This window comes from Toxorhynchites rutilus, chromosome 3 (assembly GCF_029784135.1).
Source record: "Toxorhynchites rutilus septentrionalis strain SRP chromosome 3, ASM2978413v1, whole genome shotgun sequence".
In the NCBI taxonomy this organism is placed as follows: Eukaryota; Metazoa; Arthropoda; class Insecta; order Diptera; family Culicidae; genus Toxorhynchites; species Toxorhynchites rutilus.
In genome coordinates, this window is record NC_073746.1 from 311,870,510 (window position 1) to 311,891,606 (window position 21,097).

A 21,097-nucleotide genomic window follows, 5' to 3' on the forward strand; every position below is an offset into this window, starting at 1 on the left:
GAACAGTTCTGCGATTGAACCCATAGACGTTCGCTTAGCAAGAAAACGTTAATGTTTGATGTATTTATGAAAAAAAAAAACATTTTGGGCGAGACGAAGTTTGCAGGGTCAGCTAGTAGATTATATAAGCCTCTAGGCTTTAAACTACAAAGTGCATTCGCCTCTAACCTTGATAAAGTCCTATTAGAAGATCAATGAACGGAAAGTGCTGGAATTGAGCCCACGATTGTTGATCCTTACCAATGTCGTACAGGGTGTCCAATAAGTTCGAATACGCTTTAAAAATGTGTGCAATTTTTATTGAGGCAATGGTTATTGAGAATCTCTACGACACATTAGCTTGGAGCACTCCTGCTTTGTGCTGTATGACGAGATTGAGACTTTCCTCAAGCGAAACGCACGCGGCACGCACCTGGTCCTTCGGCATCTCGTCCCAGATTTTGGAAATTAGCTTCTTAAATTGGTACATAGTGCTCACTTTATGATTGCTCTGCTTGGCCAGCATGTACGACCATTAGAGTGCCAATGAAAATGGTCATCTCGAATTTTCAAAGCGAACTTGATTATAAATATTGATTTCCACGAAAAACTACCCAATGCAAAATATCAGCTCAATCGGACTTCATTTACTAGTGTCGCACAGCGGTCAAAGTTTGAGTTTTTTGAAAACCGAAAAATCACCCAAGAGTTCGCCTTGGCTTTTTTTGAGACTGGTGATACCCATTGCTTACCTTTTCCACACGCAAGATAGATTCCCTGAACCAATGCAAGACTGAAAAATGATCTTTGACGATAGAATTTCTGACCCGGACGGGAATCGAACCTGAAGCCACTTCTTCGAAAGCGTTCATTATTAGGTCATGGGAGCAACCGGTAATTAAAGGGTGTGTCAGATCAAATTGCATCACGGAAAAACCGCTGTAGAAATTTAATTTTTAGAAATTATATCTTCAGCTTTCGCTTATAATCAGATAAGAGTGTATAGATCACGTTGGCCATGCTTCACTGTCAATTTTTCGTAAATTTGGAAAAATGTCGTCGAACGAAAAAGAGCGTCGTGAATTAATCCTGTGCACTCATTTCGAGAATCCGGAGTTGTCACATCGAGACATCGGTAAGATGCTGGGAATCGTCCAATCCACGGTCAGTAGAGTACTAAAACGATACTTCGACTACCTAACCATCGACTGGAAGGTGAAGAACGGCAAAAATGGATGCTCCGTCAGTGAAAAAGATCACAAGCGCGTAGTTAAGCAGTTTAGACGTGATCCGAGAAGTTCGGTTCGGGATGTCGCCAATAAGCTGAATTTGTCAAGTTCATTCGTCCAGCGGACCAAGCAGCGGGAGGGCCTGCGTACATACAAGGTTCAGAAGGCTACTAACCGCGACGAAAGGCAAAACATGGTGGGGAAGACGCGAACCCGGAAGCTGTACACCGAAATGCTGACGAAGCCGCATTGCCTGGTAATGGACGACGAAACCTACGTCAAAGCGGACTTTCGTCAGCTGCCGGGCCTGTTGTTCTTCTCCGCAGAGGACAAATTCAGCGTTCCGGAGGAGATTCGCAAGCAGAAACTATCCAAGTTTGCCAAAAAGTACATGGTGTGGCAAGCGATCTGCTCTTGCGGAAAGCGGAGCGCCCCCTTCGTGATGACCGGCACGGTAAACGGGCAGGTTTACCTTAAAGAGTGCCTACAGAAGCGCTTACTACCACTATTGAAGCAGCACGAGGGCCCGACCATCTTCTGGCCGGATCTCGCTTCGTGCCACTATTCAAAGGACGTGTTGGAGTGGTACGAAGCCAACGGGGTCACCTTCGTGCCAAAGGAAATGAACCCGCCCAACGCGCCGGAGCTTCGCCCAATAGAGAAATATTGGGCGATTATGAAGCAGGCCCTCCGGAAGAACCCAAAAGTTGTCAAATCGGAGGCGGACTTCAAGAGAAAAAAGATTTCTGTTCAAAAAAAACTACAACCTGACGTTGTACAGAACCTTATGGACGGGGTAAAGAGGAAGGTGCGAGCATACGGGCTTGGGCTCGAAGTATGAATAAGAAGAAAATGCCAAAAGTTGTTTAATAGTTTTTATTTTACTGTCTAAAATTTTCAAAAGGATCGGTCTACTGGGCGAATTTCTACAGCGTTTTTTCCGTGATGCAATTTGATGTGACACACCCTTTATAATACTAACAGAAATTAAGTGCTCATGTTATCCTTCGAACATTTTATTTGATGACTTTTTTATTTACAATACTAGAACATTGATGTTTTGGAGAAAATGTGTTGTTTACAATGCTTTTTCATTTGGCAAAAGCAAAAATAAAATATCCTGTTTGAATTTACATTATTACAACAAAATCAACGTTAATTTTTATTTCTCAAGTGGCAGAAAAAAGTGCCCCATAAAGATTTATTGTAGAAAATATTTCACAATATCAAAGAAACCGCCTTGTTTGATGCAAGAAACAGTGCCAGTATTGAATGTTCACGAATGGTTCAATCGATTCGAATAAGTGGGGGAAGGTATAATTTGCACTAGGTATTTCTAGAATAAGGAATCGATTCTTTCACCGGAGACTCTGGTGAGCCGCTGAATTGCGACAGAGTTCAATATAGAATCGTTAGCTATGGAAAGGGGTGCGCTGAAAATGTTCATTCTGGTTAAGTTAATTTTAAGTGATCAACCCAACGTTAAAAAAAGCTTTGAGTAGATTGGTGGTAGTGGCACAAATATAAAATCGCCTGTGGCGGCAGTGAATGTCTAGAAGAAGAGATACATACTGGTAATAAGGACCCAAATCACGTAAATTATTCTGTTGTTCTCGCGTCAACAAGAATGATTCATGTATCAACCATCTTCAGGTGTTTCTACAAAACCATGCAACCTCTTCGATCCTTTTCAGAACCACCATCCAGTTGAATTGAATTTTATGTACTTTCCAGCATCATTCATAATTCCAATACTCATTCACTTATACACTTAAAAGAAGAACGTTCAGTATTTAAGATCGATATTCTTGTTCTCTACTCTGTAGTGTACCATAAAAATAATAATGTTCGGTAAAATGGGTAAACCCTTTCGTTATACGGACGATCGATTAGATAGACTTTTGAAATTAAAAAGAATAAACGTAAGGCAGAATATTCTGTGATCCCAAAGTTAACACACGTAGTTCTTATTATTTCCAAGTCTTAATTGAGGGGCTTAGAATGAAAGGGGTGTAAGTGATTTCATCGATTTCTCTACATCGATTCTCTCTTTTGGTCATAACTTAGCTGCAAATATATTCCCAGCTGTATTTGACAATGCGGAAGACAGGTCAGAGCCTCGTCTATCGGATTCTATAGCAAACTCAAATTGGAACGTTTTTGCAGTTCAGTTATTAACTGAAGAAAAAGTTGATGAAGAGAAATCGATCAAGTCACTTACACCCCTTGCATTCTAAGCCCCTCAATTAGAATAGTGGTTACGTGTCCCAAGCGAAACATAAAAGCTGGCGACGAGGGAAATAAAAAAAAGTGATAGTGATAGTGACTGATAGTGACTGAGACCATTGTTCGATCTCATAGTTACCAGACCGTAATATCTCTCATCTGACCAGTGAAGAGCGGGCAAGCGATCGTGTGGCGGAGCAACTGTCAGGCTGGAGAAAGAGTTCTCGCTGTGACTGAGTAGTGAGTTGTGAGAAAGGCTCCACTGGCTGTGTCTCACTCACAAACGTAAACAACAACAGTGGAAGCATAACTGCAGTTGTTAGTGTTCCAGTATCGGTGAGAAAAAAAAAAGATGTATCAAGTAAGTTGTTTTGATTTCCTTTTTTTGCTGGTTGCTATTACCACAACATGCCTTCGTTTGGTACGTTGGACCATTATGTGCAAGGCACGTCCTTCACTAACTATATGGAGCGTTTGGAGCATCCAAGCTCCTTCAATGGCTGGACTGAAGAAAACAAAAAATCGGTACTGATTGCTCTCACCGATCCGGTAAATAGTTTGCGATGAGCTGAAATTGATGTTTCCTACTGTTGAGCTCGGAACTTCAAGGTATGAGGATATGGTGAAAAAGTTAAAGGAACGATTCGACAAGGTAAACTCTGATATGATGCAGCGGTTCTATTTTTACAATCGATTCCAAATAGTGGATGAATCTGCTGAAAGCTTCATATTATCGGTAAAGTTGCAGGCAGAGCTTTGCAATTTTCAACAGTTCAAGGAAACAGCAATTAGGGATCGATCGATAATGGGACTACACGATCGGGAGTTGCAAAAATCTTTGCTGATGCCGGAGACATTGACACTGGACGTGATAGAGAAAAAGTTACTTAGCAGTGAAGTTGCCAACAAACAAACAAAAGCATTGAGTAGTGAATCTAGAAAAGATGAAGTGCATTCAGTTAAGAATAGAATAGGGAAAAAGGTAGGAGAAAGTAGCCGTGATTTCAGTCGTGACAGGACATAAATACAGAGGTAGAACAAGTTACAGAAATGATAGGCGAGTTAGTTTCCGCAATAGATCTCCATCTGAAGTTAGAAATCGTAGTGCTTACGCTAATGCAATTTGTAACTATTGAGAAATCGAAATGCGGTACATCATGTAGAAAATAATGACAAGGACACAAGCTACGATTTTAAAAGGTCTACCGGTCATGATAGTTCAGGTGGAGACGCAGATGGAATAGCATGTTTGATGATTTCTTCCGTTAATAGAATCAACGAACCGTGCCTGATTAAGGCAAAAGTACAAACTGTTTGCTGGAAATGGAAATTGATTCGGGTTCAGTCGTTTCAGTAATTAGGGAGGCCAATTATAGGAAAAATTTCAATGGAATTCCAATGCGTAACTCAAGTAAAGGGTGTGTCACATCAAATTGCATCACGGAAAAAACGCTGTAGAAATTCGCCCAGTAGACCGATCCTTTTGAAAATTTTAGACAGTAAAATAAAAACTATTAAACAACTTTTGGCATTTTCATTCTAGTCATACTTCGAGCCCAAGCCCGTATGCTCGCACCTTCCTCTTTACCCCGTCCATAAGGTTCTGTACAACGTCAGGTTGTAGTTTTTTTTGAACAGAAATCCATTTTCTCTTGAAGATTTGATCCGATTTGACAACTTTTGGGTTCTTCCGGAGGGCCTGCTTCATAATCGCCCAATATTTCTCTATTGGGCGAAGCTCCGGCGCGTTGGGCGGGTTCATTTCCTTTGGCACGAAGGTGACCCCGTTGGCTTCGTACCACTCCAACACGTCCTTTGAATAGTGGCACGAAGCGAGATCCGGCCAGAAGATGGTCGGGCCCTCGTGCTGCTTCAATAGTGGTAGTAAGTGCTTCTGTAGGCACTCCTTAAGGTAAACCGTTTACCGTGCCGGTCATCACGAAGGGGGCGCTCCGCTTTCCGCAAGAGCAGATCGCTTGCCACACCATGTACTTATTGGCAAACTTGGATAGTTCCTGCTTGAGAATCTCCTCCGGAACGCTGAATTTGTCCTCTGCGGAGAAGAATAACAGGCCCGGCAGCTGACGAAAGTCCGCTTTCACGTAGGTTTCGTCGTCCATTACCAGGCAATGCGGCTTCGTCAGCATTTCGGTGTACAGCTTCCGGGCTCGCGTCTTCCCCACCATGTTTTGCCTTTCGTCGCGGTTAGGAGCCTTCTGAACCTTGTATGTACGCAGGCCCTCCCGCTGCTTGGTCCGCTGGACGAATGAACTTGACAAATTCAGCTTATTGGCGACATCCCGGACCGAACTTCTCGGATCACGTCTAAACTGCTTAACTACGCGCTTGTGATCTTTTTCACTGACGGAGCATCCATTTTTGCCGTTCTTCACCTTCCGGTCGATGGTTAGGTTCTCGAAGTATCGTTTTAGTACTCTGTTGGACGATTCCCAGCATCTTACCGATGTCCCGATGTGACAACTCCGAATTCTCGAAATGAGTGCACAGGATTAATTCACAACGCTCTTTTTCGTTCGACGACATTTTTCCAAATTTACGAAAAATTGACAGTGAAGCATGGCCAACGTGATCTATACACTCTTATCTGATTATAAGCGAAAGCTGAAGATATAATTCCTAAAAATTAAATTTCTACAGCGTTTTTTCCGTGATGCAATTTGATGTGACACACCCTTTAAACAGCTTATTGTTGTTGATGGAGCTCGATTGAGGATTCTGGGGGAAATTTCTGTACATGTGGAACTGAATGGCATAAAAGTACAGCAAAAATTGATTTTTTAAAATGCAGCAACAGTTTTGTTCCTTTGATTGGAAGATCATGGCTTGACTGTTTGTTTTCTGGTTGGAGGTTGGGTTTTATGAAAACTGCTTTAATAAATAGTCTGAACGAGAAGAAAGGTATTGATACTATAATTGAAAGTATGAAACTGAAGTACAAGAAAATTTTTGATAAAGATTTTTCAGAACCTATCGTAGGCTACGAGGGGGAACTGGTTTTGAAACACGAGCAGCCCATATTTAAGAAGGCATATACGGTACCCTACAAATTAAAGGACAAACTGGCACAACACTTGGAGATGCTGGAGCATCAGAAGGTATTCACACCCATAAAACCTAGCGAATGGGCTTCGCCTGTTATCGTGGTAGTTAAAAGAGATCAAGATATACGGTTGGTGATAGACTGTAAAGTCTCTATCAACAAAGCCATGGTACCTAATACGTTGCCGTTGCCACTAGCACAGGATATATTTGCTTCGCTAGCAGGTTGTAGGGTATTTTGTTGCCTAGATTTGGTGGGGGCGCATACGCAGGTTCCTCTGTCTGAGCGGTCCAAAAAGTTCACGGTCATTAACACTATGAAGGGTTTGTTTACTTATAACTGACTCCCGCAAGGGGCTTCAAGCTCTACGGTTATTTTTCAACAAATTATTGACCAGGTCATGTGCGGGCTTGAAGGCGTTAGTTGCTATCTTGATGACGTTCTTATCGCGGCTGACACTTTTGATAAATGTGCAAACATTTTGGATTCAGTTCCCAAGCGACTTTCTGAAGCAAATATCAAAGTAAACTTCAAGAAATGCAAGTTTTTCGTGACACAGCTTATTTAGGGCATCTTGTTACAAATAAGGGACTTTTACCATCCCCTGTAAAAATTTCCACTATTAGTCAAGCTAAAGCTCCGACAAACGTGACAGAACATAGAGCATTTCTTGGTTTAATCAATTTTTTCAACAAATTTGTTCAAAATCTATCTTCTAAGCTAAGATTTTGCTTTGATAGCTAGAGAATCAGAAAAAGATTCTTGTTTGGCAGAAGTGATGCAATTTGTTGGAAATGAGTAGCCTTACAATATTCGTGGTTCGCATAAGGACTTGTATTCAGTACGAACAGATCTGGAGGTGGTCCAGAATTGGCTTCTTCATCAAGACAGAGTTATCATTCCGAAAATCTTAAGAGAGAGCGTTCTCAAGCTTTTGCATGCGAACCACATCGGTAAAAAGAAGATGAAGCAGTTGTCGCGCCAAACGATTTTTTGGCCAGGAATCACCTTAGATATCGAAAACATCGTGAAGAAATGTGAGGCGTGTATAAAAATGGGCACGGTGCCTGCCAAATCCGAACCATTTCGAAGGAAAAACTTTCCTGCTAATTGTTGACAGTTACTCAAAGTGGGTGGAAGATGAGGTCATGCTGCATGGAACGGATGCAAAACGAGTGATTAATTCACTAATTAGTCTTTTTGCTAGGTTTGGTCTTCCCGATGTAATGGTAACCGACAGAGGTCCGCCCTTCAACTCGAAAAAATTCGTATCATTTTTAAAAAAACACTGAGTAAAGGTAATGAAGAACCCACCGTACAACCCAAGTAGCAACGGACAAGCAGAACGACTAGTGAGGGTGGTCAAAGATGTCTTTAAAAAGTATACCAAATTAACTACTTTCTAACTAATTATCGCAGTCAAATCGCCACCAAAGACGGAAGCTCGCCGTCACACAAAGTTTTATCCTTTAAATCAAAAATTTTACTAGACTTGATAAATCCAAATAAGGAATATAAACAATTTCTTGACAAACCTGTTCATAAAGATATGCCTGTCGTATCTCCTCCTAAGCCAGATCCATTTAATCAATTAGTCGCAGGAGATGTGATTTACTATAAAAATTTTAGAAAAACTGATCCTCAGAGATGGATTGAGGCGAGATTTGTGAAACAAATGTCTAAAAATACCTTACAAATATCCCTGTACAGAACGACGATTATGGCGCACCGAAACCAATTGAAATTGGCTCATTCTCAGATTCGAAGCTCGTTGGTACCACTTCTGGAAGTCAACCGATGGAAACGCAGACGGGAAGAATCGGAGGAATTCCACGGCTATACGGTATCCGAGGACGAGGTGGAGCCATTCCTGAGGTTCCCAGAAGCGAGGAGTGATCCAAAATCTACCAAAACGGACCGACAGAAAACGAGCGATAGCCTGATAATGACCAGGAGTCGCGCTCGAAAAGTCAGACGAAAAATTGGACGATCTGAGTTCAATGAATAATATGCGCGTAGCGCGATCGATTGAAATTCAGTGAAATCTGAGTTTCTGAGATAGTTTGAATTGTATTTAGTGAACTGTAGAAAAGGCTTTAGTTAAAACTGCCTTCGCAATAGAATTTAAATAAGTATGTAGCAAGGTTCTTGAGAAGGAAGGACTGTAGTGTACCATAAAAATAATAATGTTCGGTAAAATGGGTAAACCCTTTCGTTATACGGACGATCGATTAAATAGACTATTGAAATTAAAAAGAATAAACGTAAGGCAGAATATTCTATGATCCCAAAGTTCACACACGTAGTTCTTATTATTTACAAGTCTTGATTGAAATAGTGGTTACGTGTCCCAAGTGGAAACATAGGACCCTATTCCAGAAAACGAGACGAGCAATTCGTCTCGTCTCGTCCCGGCTTCAGTCACTGTCGAGACGAGCAAAATATCCCATTCCAGTACACGAGTTTCATTGAAATGTTTTATTTGGTAGACTGGAGAGACTACGGTCAGTTTTTCTCGGTATGATCAGTGATGTCAGATGAGAAGACGTTTTTGTTTTGAGAAAAACAACAAACAGTTTTAAAATTGATCAATCGATACTCTTTTCTCAGTGCCAAAGTATTAAAAAAACATAACAAAAAGAAATAAGTTTCATATATCTTTTGGTTTCATTGATATTTTTCCTCGAGCATATGGTTACATCACTCAGACGTTTTGTTATTATGGATTTTTTGGGGCAGTGTTTGATCACCTAATCAACGATTTATCAAAAATAGTTTTAAATCTATATATATATATATATATATATATATATATATATATATATATATATATATGCATTTCCAATAAAGTAGTTGTTTTGAATTACTCATTTTTGTTCAATATGTGAAGACCCTTTTCGTGCCGTGTTAATATGTTCAAAACATTCATCTAGCATCCCTGGATATGAGTTCAATGTTTACATTTGGTTGTGTTGTTTGGAAGAGGCCCATTAGAAAATCTGTAAAATCTTGCAATTGTTGAATTGAATTTGATGGTTGCAGTTGAAAACATATATTGCTTATGCAATACTAGTTTAGCCGTGAAACAATTTTTGAAGATAAAGTCGGAGCAGAAAAATACCGATGCTTTCAGTCAACAAGGTGAACAAACACATCAAACAAACTAGACGATTCGACTGATTCATCGACGAGCGCGGCCGAACGGTCGTCGAGCCAGTCGAGCTACTCGTCTGTTTTTAGTCGAGCTCGGCTTCTGGAATATGAAAACAAACGAGACGAGCACTCGTCTGCTCGTCTCGTTTTCTGGAATAGGGCCCATAATATACTCTAGGTCAAGTGAACAAATGGTCAGAAGGAGCGTAAAGTTGTAGATTGGATACTGCGCTTACTGCGCTCTAGTATTTCGGACAGTTTCTTCAATATTCAATTCGTCACCTAGAAAAACAAACTCTGTCAAACGACCTAATAAATTAATTTTCTGATAAACACTTACCTAGCGCTGCTCTTTCATTGACTATTTCTTTTGAAATACAAGCAACGCATTTGCCCAAATGATGGGTGCCATCAGATCACTTTAGTAAAAATTAATTCAATTCAATTTAAATTAATTTTCAATCATTTAATTTTAAAGTTAATGAGATTAGTCGACATAGAAGTTGCGCTTTAATTATTAAGGTTGCCTTTCTCAAGAATCAGAAAACATTTCCAACTTGTAGACTGTTTTATTATATTCATAAATTTTTCTTTCAAATTTCTCCACAATGACACCGTTGCACGGTACCGAAATCAATTCTGCTAATGCACCAGATTGAAACCCTGTGTTCTCTCTACCTCACAATCCTTCGACCCCAAGCCGAGTGACGCCGGCTCTATTTGTTGTCCCAGGTCGTGGTTGTCTCGTGGTGGACCATGCTTCCAACCTACCCAAAGGCATGCATTGCACGCAAACGACACAGTTGATACCGATTCCGGGACACCCGATCACAAACACACACACAAATATACTCGGGCAAACTGGCGAGCTGTTTGTTTCCGCCGGTTGGTGGTCCTGCTGCTCAACCGAAGGAGATTAAAGACGAAAACACTGCTGTCCGGACTTCGACAAATCTTTGCCGAAGAAAATTCATGCAAAACGACCCTCATTTAGCCCGATTCCGATGCGATGAAAGCTTAATTGAAAAGCAAATATTGATTGTCCTTATGTGGAATATTGCTACATACACAATGTGGGGACCGTTCATTTGTTGCCACTTCGGAATGCACATCCTCGGAAGCCACACTAAGCTGGTGCTGAGACGGCGAAAGGATGATTGGACCATGTTTCCGATTCCGGCATGTGTGTTTAGGAATTCGTTAGATCAACGGAAATCCGATTCGGTTTATGGCAATCGTTTGAAGATGGTTTCATCGCAGCGATTGAGACTCCGGTTTTTAGCAGATGTGATTAATGAAGACGACGTGTACACATCAAACCGGCTTTGCTCTAGAGCTCCTCCTACCTTGCTTTATTGTATTTGAAAAATACTAAAAATCATCACTAAGCCCTTCCGGGCTGTCCCACTCGTTTATCGTACTTCATATTGATGTTCCGTTCCTTCAAATAGCGATAATCATGCCGGCATTAATAAGGGTCTGTGAGTTTTATCCCAATAATCCGACCATCGTAAAGAAGTTTCTCCATCATCGTGTTACACTCTTCGCTTTTACGAGGGCCTTTATTTTCGAGAAGAAAATGTTCTCCCGAGACAATTTCCTTAGACTTCCGCTGCTCGGGATGAGAATCCAATTCGACGCGTTTTTTTTTCTTGTACTTTTCTCGGAAAACGTTTCGAGCGAACGATGTGACTAATCTGATTGATCTGTTTGGAGGTCATCGGCAAGAAAAACAACTCCTCGATTTTTATTTTATCTATTTACAATACACAAGACGTTTATTTCACTAAACCTAAAACAAATCGAACCAAATTCTCAAACAATTATATTTTTTCACTCACAGACAAGCGTATCTTTCTCATTCAATCCGCGTGACAGGAATTCATGTGACTGATTCAATCCCCGCAAATTGGTTGACATGGTAGAGATTCCATCGTTATTTCCGCGCCGCGCTCGCTATCAATTTCAACAACAATAATTTGGACTTTGTCCACAATGAGACGCTGCCTAGGGGAGGGATGCTGCCAGGTCGCAGCATAAGGAGTGTATGGGCCTCAAGGAGGTGGCGATATCAAGCCGATAGCTGAAGGGGCCTTCAACTCAATTTCCAATCAGTCCGTTAACTTCTCAGACTGAAACTTATCTCTAAATTTACATTTATGGAATGGAGATAGCAGAGGCGAATATTACAAAGGATTAATACAACATTAAGAAAAACGGATCTGGCACTTAAACACATGTTGACCAATGCAATCGAATATTTAAGGGACTAGTACACTATGAACATCATAAAAAGTATGTGATTTTCGCGAAATATATATTCAAATATATATTTTCAAATATCTAGATTCGTAACCTATTTTGGCCTTCGAGAGCGAGGTGCATCTGCGGTGTTCATATGGCCCATTTTAAATTCACTAATCCAACGGTAAACTGTTGTTCTCGAAGGAGCAGAAGTGCAATAACATTTCGTCAACCACTGCATTGATTGTTCAGGAGTTTTCCCCATCAAAAAATAATGTTTGATAAAAATACGATATTCATCTTTTTCCATTTTCTATACGAATGCTCAGGTAGTTACACTTAAACAATTGGAGTTTGTGAACAAATAAACAGAATATCATTAAACTTCACACAGAAGCTAGTGACAGATGAACCTCTCGAAATGAATCATGTGCATTTTTAGTGGCGCCATCTGTTGAAAAATCCAGGAACTTTTCAGTTCATGTAGTACTTTTTCCAACGAACAATCCAGTCATCGAGACACTTTTTATGGCTGTATCCAGGAATTGCCTTCAGTTCACGAAGCGGTAATTTGAGTTCGGAAATAAGAAAAAGTCACACGGAGCCATATCTGGAGAGCACGGTTCTTGATCAATCACATTCGGGCAATTTTTGATTAAAAATTTGTTCTGATCGTGGTGCAAAACCCAAGGGTTATCCTTTCACAAATATGGCCGTTTACGACGAATTTTCTTTCTGAAATGCCTCATAAGGTCAAGATAATACTCTTTATTGACCATTTGGTCCTCCGGAAGGAATCCCGAACGGACAACACCACGAATATCGCAGAAAACAGTCAGCATTACCTTCCTTTTGATCGACTATGACGGAGTGTTTGCGGTTTCGACTCGTTTGCAGCGGTTCATGCTGATGATCATTAGCTCGTTTGCCTGTCGTACTCGTACATAAGGATGCAAAATTTTGAAAGAACATGTTGAAATTGAAAAGCAATTCTGGCGGCACAAAAATGGGACCGGGACTAGAAAAATACCAGGAAAACATACACACGAACACCCGTTTAAACGTCTGATGCGGTGTCAGTGAGATGATATTTCTCTGGATAGATATTTGTTCCCTTCCACTTCCACTGCTGATCGAAGATGCGTATGAATATTTCGGGTGTTCATTCTCAGTGAGACAGTGAAACGAATGAGTGTGAGGAAAAATGCAAAAAACAAATGTTCCACGTGACGGAGTGTCGGTTGCATGTTATTGAGTTCGGTTCATTTGTCATGAACTGCAGGGGCATAGGTGATTGAATTTGATGTTGTCTCAATCAAGATGGTGGAGTTAACAGGTGGCTCGTAATTTACACTATTTAGAAAAGACGTATGAGGAATGGCAAGACGAAAAGTTTGGATTTGTTTATGTTATTACTTACGTTGATATGGTTACATTTGATTTCGTCGAAGGTATTTGAAGCAGTATAATAAATAAACAGTTGTCGTTGAAAATTGTAACCTAGTAACCTTTATGCATATGCTTCCGCCAACTGGCTCGGCTAATGTGATTCAAGGAATGCTTTGATCGTGGTACCGCCACTGGCGTATAATTTGCAGCTTTGTTTTTTGTGCTGGTTCATAACGGCAATCAACCGTGCCGGCGAAACTGAAACTGTCAATGTTTAGTGTTGATTGGATACCATCTTTGTAAATAAGTTCAAACTTACGGGATACGTCCGAACGGCAATTCTGACATTACGTTTTACCTTCCACTTCACTTATCTTGGTCTCAATATCTTGCGCTGTCAGTAGAATGAGTGTGAGATTTTGCTACTCTGCTCGTACACCCACGTCTCGTCGCCAGAAATTATGCGTTGGAATGAACGTGATATCAGAATTTGATCGTTCGAGCATGTCTTCCGCCACTTGATTGCGATGGAGTTTTAGAAGAAAATTGTACTCTTTTGCACTAGTCGTACTAGTTGCTCATGCCCAAAACATCAACCAAAACACGACGAACGATCACGTGAGAGATATTTTATTCACGGGCTAGCTCTCTCAAACTTAAATGATGATTTCCGAGTGATGTTTTCATCAGTTAACTTGTTCTCAGCGACGCTGAAAGCAAACTAAAAATTATCGCACTCAAAATTGACATTAAGACCACTGACAGTAGTACCAACTTTAAAAACAATTAAAAAATGTTCAGCGGGAAGATTTAAAGTTAAAAATTCCCCGTATATATTTGACAGAATGTATAATATAAACTTCAAATGAAATATGATGTGTAGCTTTCATTGGAGTTGTTGTTTGTTACACCAGAAAAATTATAAACGAAAAAATTAAGCAACGATTAATTGTGTGATTTCACATGAAACATGTAAATAAGCAACAGAAACTTAAAATTTATGGACAAAAACTAATAATTGAATAATCAAAAAGCTTCACACTTCAAAAATGGATCACAAAATTTCAAATAATCGAAAAATGTTTACCTTCACTGAATTCCTGGAGGTCAAACCAATAATTCAGGGGCTCAGAATGTAAGTGATTTGATCGATTTCTCTACATCAACTCTCTCTTTTGGTCATAGCTTAGCTGCAAACTCATTCCCAGCTGTATTTGACAATGTGGAAGATAGGTCAGAACCTCATCTATCGGATTCTATAGCAAACTCAAATTGGAACGTTTTTGCAGTTAAGTTATTAATCAAAGAAAAAAATATAGAAGGTTGTGTCCAAGATACGACCGCATTGTTGACGTAGAACTACGCTGTTATTTTTTATAAATCGCTTGTTTATACCTTCCGATATTATTCTATAATGCTGTGAAATTTTAGAAACAACTACTTAGTAGAATAATCTCTGAAATGGTTGTTTCATTGTAGAATCAGTAGACGGTAATTGATTGATGATTCTTGCCCTCGCAAGACAATAAACTAGCTGATCATGTCGCAATTTAATTCATGTCAATGCATTGAAAATTAACCTCGAACGATATTCCGGTGGCCTTTTTCGCAATAGACATAGACTCGGCTACAGTCGATTGTATACATGTTCCACCAGCACCATTATTCCACATCTTATACCTACATCAATATATCTTTGGCACCGCATGGAAACAAAAACAATGACAACACTTGCAAGTATCAAATATCATGTTACATGTTATTTAGTATTGCCTCAGTGGAATCGCACCTTTAGGTATCGTCCGTACAACGTAAACCAAGCGCCAAACAAGCATTCGCCATAGCATGCACACAAAGCCATTACATTGGTGACTTGAAATTATTAGGAATATAAACACTTCTCATCATTTTGCGCTATTCTCAAAAGAAACGCTTCTGTTAATATTACTGGCCTCGAAAAAAGTTGCATTACTTTCTCATGCTCGAGAGAAGCGCAGCTGTCACCCTTAGTGGAGGAAGTTTTGCTACTGGTACGCGAAACCTAATCACATACAAAATTCCAGAACGACATTTACTTTCTTGGTGACTAAACATGCATTGCTCCATTATGATAAAGATTAGGGCAATTGCAATCCTAGTTGAAGGCAGATTTGCGACCGGTACGCGAATCCAAATAACTCATAACATTCCAGTAAGACAATCAAGATGCTTGGTTTTCTCCAAATACCGCACAACCTTAACGCCTGCTTCGCCAGAACGTCAGTTTAATGCATTGATGCATTCTCAAAGGCAAGGACGGAAAACAAACAATGTTAACTGCTTGGAAAAAGACTGAATTATGCCACACAGCTTGTACCCTGCTGTAACACCCATCGATGCGAATTCGCTGATGAGTTTGTCAAGAGCGACCGCCTTCACCACCGGCGGGGGAGCTTGATTTTGGTTGCTGCCTGGGTAACGGCGTTTACATTTTCGACCAACGCTCCGAAATCGCCTACTTTGCTGTTGTTCGATTCGGTGTCACACTCGCGAAGGCTCGGTTCAGTGAGAGCGCTTTTCACTGCACCAACATCGCGTGCCTCATTACTTTACGCTAGCCTCGAAATTTTATTACCCCTGGCAATGCGTTCGTTTTTTGTAGGGCTCGAGCCTGCCCTCCTCTTCTTCTTACTCATCACACAGTGTCCAATTTATGACGCGGAGAGAAAAACACACGATACGAATAACGCGAGAAACGAACTGAAAAAACCACACGACGATATCCAAGTTGGATTACCACTGGTGGGGTCCAATCATAGATCGAAGCGCAGCGAAAGCAAAGTGAACTGGATTGCTCAACAGTTCGATGCCGAATGAAAATTTGCCTCAGCGAGATCTACTTTTATACTCTAGGCAAGTATTTCCCTTCATTCTTCTATTTTCCTTTGTTCACGGAGACTTTAAATCCTACGATTTCCCCTTCGTTGGTCGTCGATAAATTGCTCGTTATTGACAGCTCTGTTCGGGAAAGCACACAAATGGATAGAACAAATGTATGAGAAAATGAAAACGCTTAAAGTTTTCATGAATTTTAACCATTTACAAACCAGGGGATTCTAATGTATAGCATATCGAACAAATCTTAGGGAATTTCGCCAAAATCCGTTCGTGGCAAAAATAGTTATTAACGTTAACTTTATTTCATAAAAACGTGACCTGTTTTCTGATTTGGCACCCTTAATGAAAGACGTAGTTCTACGTCAAAAGTTGACGAAGAGAAATCGATCAAGTCACTTACACCCCTGGCATTCTAAGCCCCTCAATTAAGGGGCTGTCCACATACCACGTGGACAGAAAAAGCACGATTTTAGACTCCCTCCTCCCCCTTCGTGGACAAGCGTGGACATTTTCATACCCCTACCCCCCTTCGTCCACGTGGACATTTTTCTCTTTTTAATTAAAATAACTGAATTGCGCCTAAATTCCATTTAAGTTTATTTTATTTCATGTTTTACTAGCTGTATCCCTGCTGTACCAGCTTTGCTGTGACTCATTGTTGTTTTACGTAGTAGCATAAGTAGCATAACAAAGCACATGTTTCATTTAATTTTGAAATACTTGTGAGTAAACATTTTTTTTTTTTTTTTCATTATCAGCGAAGATATGCAGGCTATCTAGTTTGCCAACATGGAAACTCGTAATGTATAGTTGACCAGGTAAGGAACAATCCGCATCTGAATATAAACTACACAACTTCAAAGATTGATCTTGTGCTCTACTAATTGTGATTGCAAACGCCAATCGAATAAAAATAAATGGATTTAAAATTATTTTCAAATACAATTTTAGTTTAGGGTTTTTTTGAACACTAGTAATAAAATGTGTTGATATCACATAGGATACATAGTCACAATAATGTTAATTTAAGTTCACTGCTTTATTTCAGAAGTGTACTTATTACATCTGGAAATCCACTAACTGTTTGATTCGCTTTCATTCGATTCAAATGAAACTCCAGTAAAAAAATTTTCACAGAGATATTCTCGATCTAACGAAAAATCATCCTTTCATTTTGGATTATGAATATTTAAAGACAAAACGATCGCACAGCAAATCGATGGACAGTTTTGAAATGTTCTATACAAGACCCAATTATTGCTTTGACAAATGCATCATTTAATGACAGTTACAGCGTTTCAAAACCCACTCAAAATTTCCGATGTTGCATTCTGGTCCTTTTTTTTTGCAAATGCCGATTCATCTTCACGCTGAATTTCCTGTTCACCTTTAGTCTGTAGCGCAATACGAAATCTTTTCCGCCATAGTTCGGAAAATTTCAGAGGGTATTGAAAGCGTATCAAAATATTCTATTATTTTTCAAATCCTTATCGACCATTCTGCAATTCGTTAACCTTTTGCGGTCGTATGTCTGCTCTCAACCACCACAGCGAGGTATCATACTAAATACTTTTTCCAACCCCATGCAATAATTTATACTACTTTTGTATGAATTGTAACGTCTAGTGAATTTGATCATGAATTAATACGCAGTTTCTATGGATAATAGATAACGGTACTCGGCGTAAACAAAAGATTATCAGCGTGGAGAGATAAGATGATCATGGGAAATTATGACGACTAGTGGTGCATGGATCATCTTTCGCAAAGGTAAATATTAAATCCTAGAAATTGAATGAAAATGAAAAATTCCAATACTTTGAAAAATTGTTACTTTTCGAGAAAAGTAACACAAAAAAAATGATTTTACACGTAATTTTGCATGGAAAACTATACAGACATTTTCATTCTAAAACCAACTTTTCTCGAGGAAAAATCTATAGAAAGTTATATTTGATGAATATGCGTAATATCATGAAAATTCAATCATTAATCAATCAAATGTTTAATTTTTACAGTTTTTGGCTATGAACGTCTATATATAGCCCGTAACTATAAAAGTCATAGGATCATAGGAAATAGCTCGGTTGTTCACAGTTTACGTGAGTTATTTTCAGAATATGGATTTCAGTAGATTTCATTTCAGAAGTCCAATGATTTAGTAAATATACATGAATCACTCTCAGTAAATATCTGCGCTCAACTCAAACAGTTTATTGATAATTACGGAATACTCAGGTTGGGGGGAGTTTTGAAATTCTTGAATATGGAACAGTTTTATTTAATTTAGAGTGTATCGGTGATTATATTTGAAAAAATATTTATTCTTCGTGTCCACGTGGACATAGTCTAAACTTCCTCCCCCCCCCCCCCACTACCCCCCTTCGTGGACAAGCGTGGACATTTTGATACCCCCTACCCCTCCTAAAGTTGTCCACGTGGTATGTGGACAGCCCCTAACATTAACACCCAAGGCGCCTAGAAGTAGAGGAGATGTGTCTAAAACGCGCCTGCCGGACAATTTGACCCGCCAGAATTTTTCTCGTAAACCAGCAAGAATAGAAATGCAATGGATATAGGCAATCGTGCTAGTCAATGATAGAATCCAACCATGCAAGTTTTACATTGGTAACCTGCTTTAAAAAAATTAGAAAAATTATTTCCTTTGGAAGCGATTTTCGATGTAATTTTCTACATCATTTCTATAAGGTTTCTGTTGCTTGAAACCGTTTCAGAGGCGATAATAATATTTATTGAGTCGAGTTCAAATATCTCTGCATGGCACGAATAAATGTCTTCAAATGTAATCATAATGAACGAAAATGAGCAAATCATCACGATATTTCTAAATTATGTTCGATAAATCACACAAACAATTGTTTTCACATACTTTGAAATGACCTCAGTATGTTTTCACAACATTAAATATCTTGACAACGAAAACATGTCTTCACATCTGGCATCTATATTATGTGCTCAGAGAATGCAGGAAAACAAGAGCGCGGAATGGAGAATTAATGCACGAATACTGGGAGAACACGCTCATCGGAGGAACGGCTTCTTCTCTTCGCTGGTGAGCATGAAGGGAATAGATTGATAGAATCTCTCATTCATACAAGCTGTTTCTCTGAGCTTTCTAGTCTCTGAGAGATACAACTCATGGGCATATTATACTTCTGCTGGGCCATTTAACACCGTATGATTGGAAATTTAGAATTTAGGCGCCTTAAAAATAAAATTCGTAGCACTTTTGTTATTCAGTATCTAAAATACAGAACGAGTACAGATCTATCGCATCTATCGCAATTAATAAAAATGTTATTTTCCATTAGATAAATAATTGAATAACTGTAAAATGTTAAGCGTTATCTAAACACCTTAACTGCCTCGTTTCGATTGGCCTGCTTTACGGTTTCCCCAACACAGACTTCAAAACCAAGCAGCCTTGGGGAAATCGGAATTGCAAATACACGAAAGTAGGGGGACTTTTGTTCTCTCCGAAATGTGTTCCCTAACACAGACTTCAAAACCAAGTAGCGTTGGAGAAATCGACATTCCAAATAGTGATCTCTGATTTTTGAAATTAATCGTTCAGCAGCTAATCGCATACTTTTCAGCAGTTTGCTATTCGATACGATTAATCGCCCCAAATAATCGATTAATCGATTAATTGTCACAATGAGAGAAATAATTAGTTAGACTAATATTTCTCATTTGCTAGAAAGCCATCTGGAATCACAAAAGTGTTCATTTCGCCTGAAAATCAATTATCGTCTTCTACGCTCCCTCAAATTCGCAAAAGAAGCTCAATTCGTATTGACTACATTGAGTTTCGTTTACGAGTCTAGGGGAGCACCAAAGATAATGATTGAATTTCAGGATAAAACTGCGTTTTTTTTCTGTGGGTTTGGATCGATTAATCGACGTAAATTAATCGTTCGCTTCGATTATTGGTTGCGCAGTATTCGTTCGATTAATAATCGATTTCTTTAGGAAGTATTCGATTAATCGATTAATCGAACGATTATCGGGGATCACTAATTGCAAATACATGAAAGTAGGGGGAGTTTTTGTTCCCACCAAAATGTGTTTCCCTAACACAGACTTCAAATCGAAGGAGCATGGGGAAGTTGACATTGCAAATTCATGCATGTTGGGGGCATTTTTGTTCCGGCTGAAATGTGTTTCCCTAATACAGACTACAAATCCAAGGGGGAATTAGCATTGCAAATACATGCAAGTCGGGGCATTTTTGTTCCAACTAAAATATGTTTCCTCAACACAGGCTTCAAAACCAAGGTGTCTAGTGAAATTGGGATTGCAAAGTCATGCAGATCGGGAGGATTTTTGTTACGACTGAAATCTGTTTACCTATAAAGACTTCTAAACCAAGGTGTCTGGGGAAACTGGCATTGCAAATACATGCAAACTACGAGTACATTTGTACTCGCTTGCCTTTGTGCAGACTAGAGTGCGTTTCCCTAAAACGGTCTTCTAAACTTAGGTACCTGGTAAAATCGTGCAGACACTAGAGACAAGACATTGGTTCAAACTTTTTACTCACAACGCAAATGTATTGAATTCAATTGAATTCGGAAATTGTTTCATTTAATCAAAAATTTAATCAATACAAACAAATGATTACTAAGCTAAGGTAGTCCCACGTCAACCTTGCGGTTATATCATAGATACAACCCACCCTTTGTTTTACAAACAAAACACAGGAGACTTCCAAGATGGCTGAAAAGTGGTTTTAGCAAGTTGGCCCACCTTAGGATATACTTCTAGGCGCCTTGATTAACACCATTACATCACCTACGTACTCTGAGAAAAATAATTTTATTCCAACAACGAAAATGAAACATAAAACAGATAATCATGCAATTTGGCAAAGCATTCGTACTGTACCGCTTACGGGAGCTTTTTCCGGCAAAGGTTA

At 39.4% G+C, this 21,097-nt stretch overlaps 1 protein-coding gene across 1 annotated transcript in view; it reads right to left on the bottom strand.

Annotated features, from left to right (window-relative positions):
• The window catches only part of LOC129774437 (uncharacterized), a 121,343-nt gene that overhangs the window by 28,381 nt on the left and 71,865 nt on the right, over positions 1 to 21,097 (bottom strand). The window lies entirely within an intron of this gene.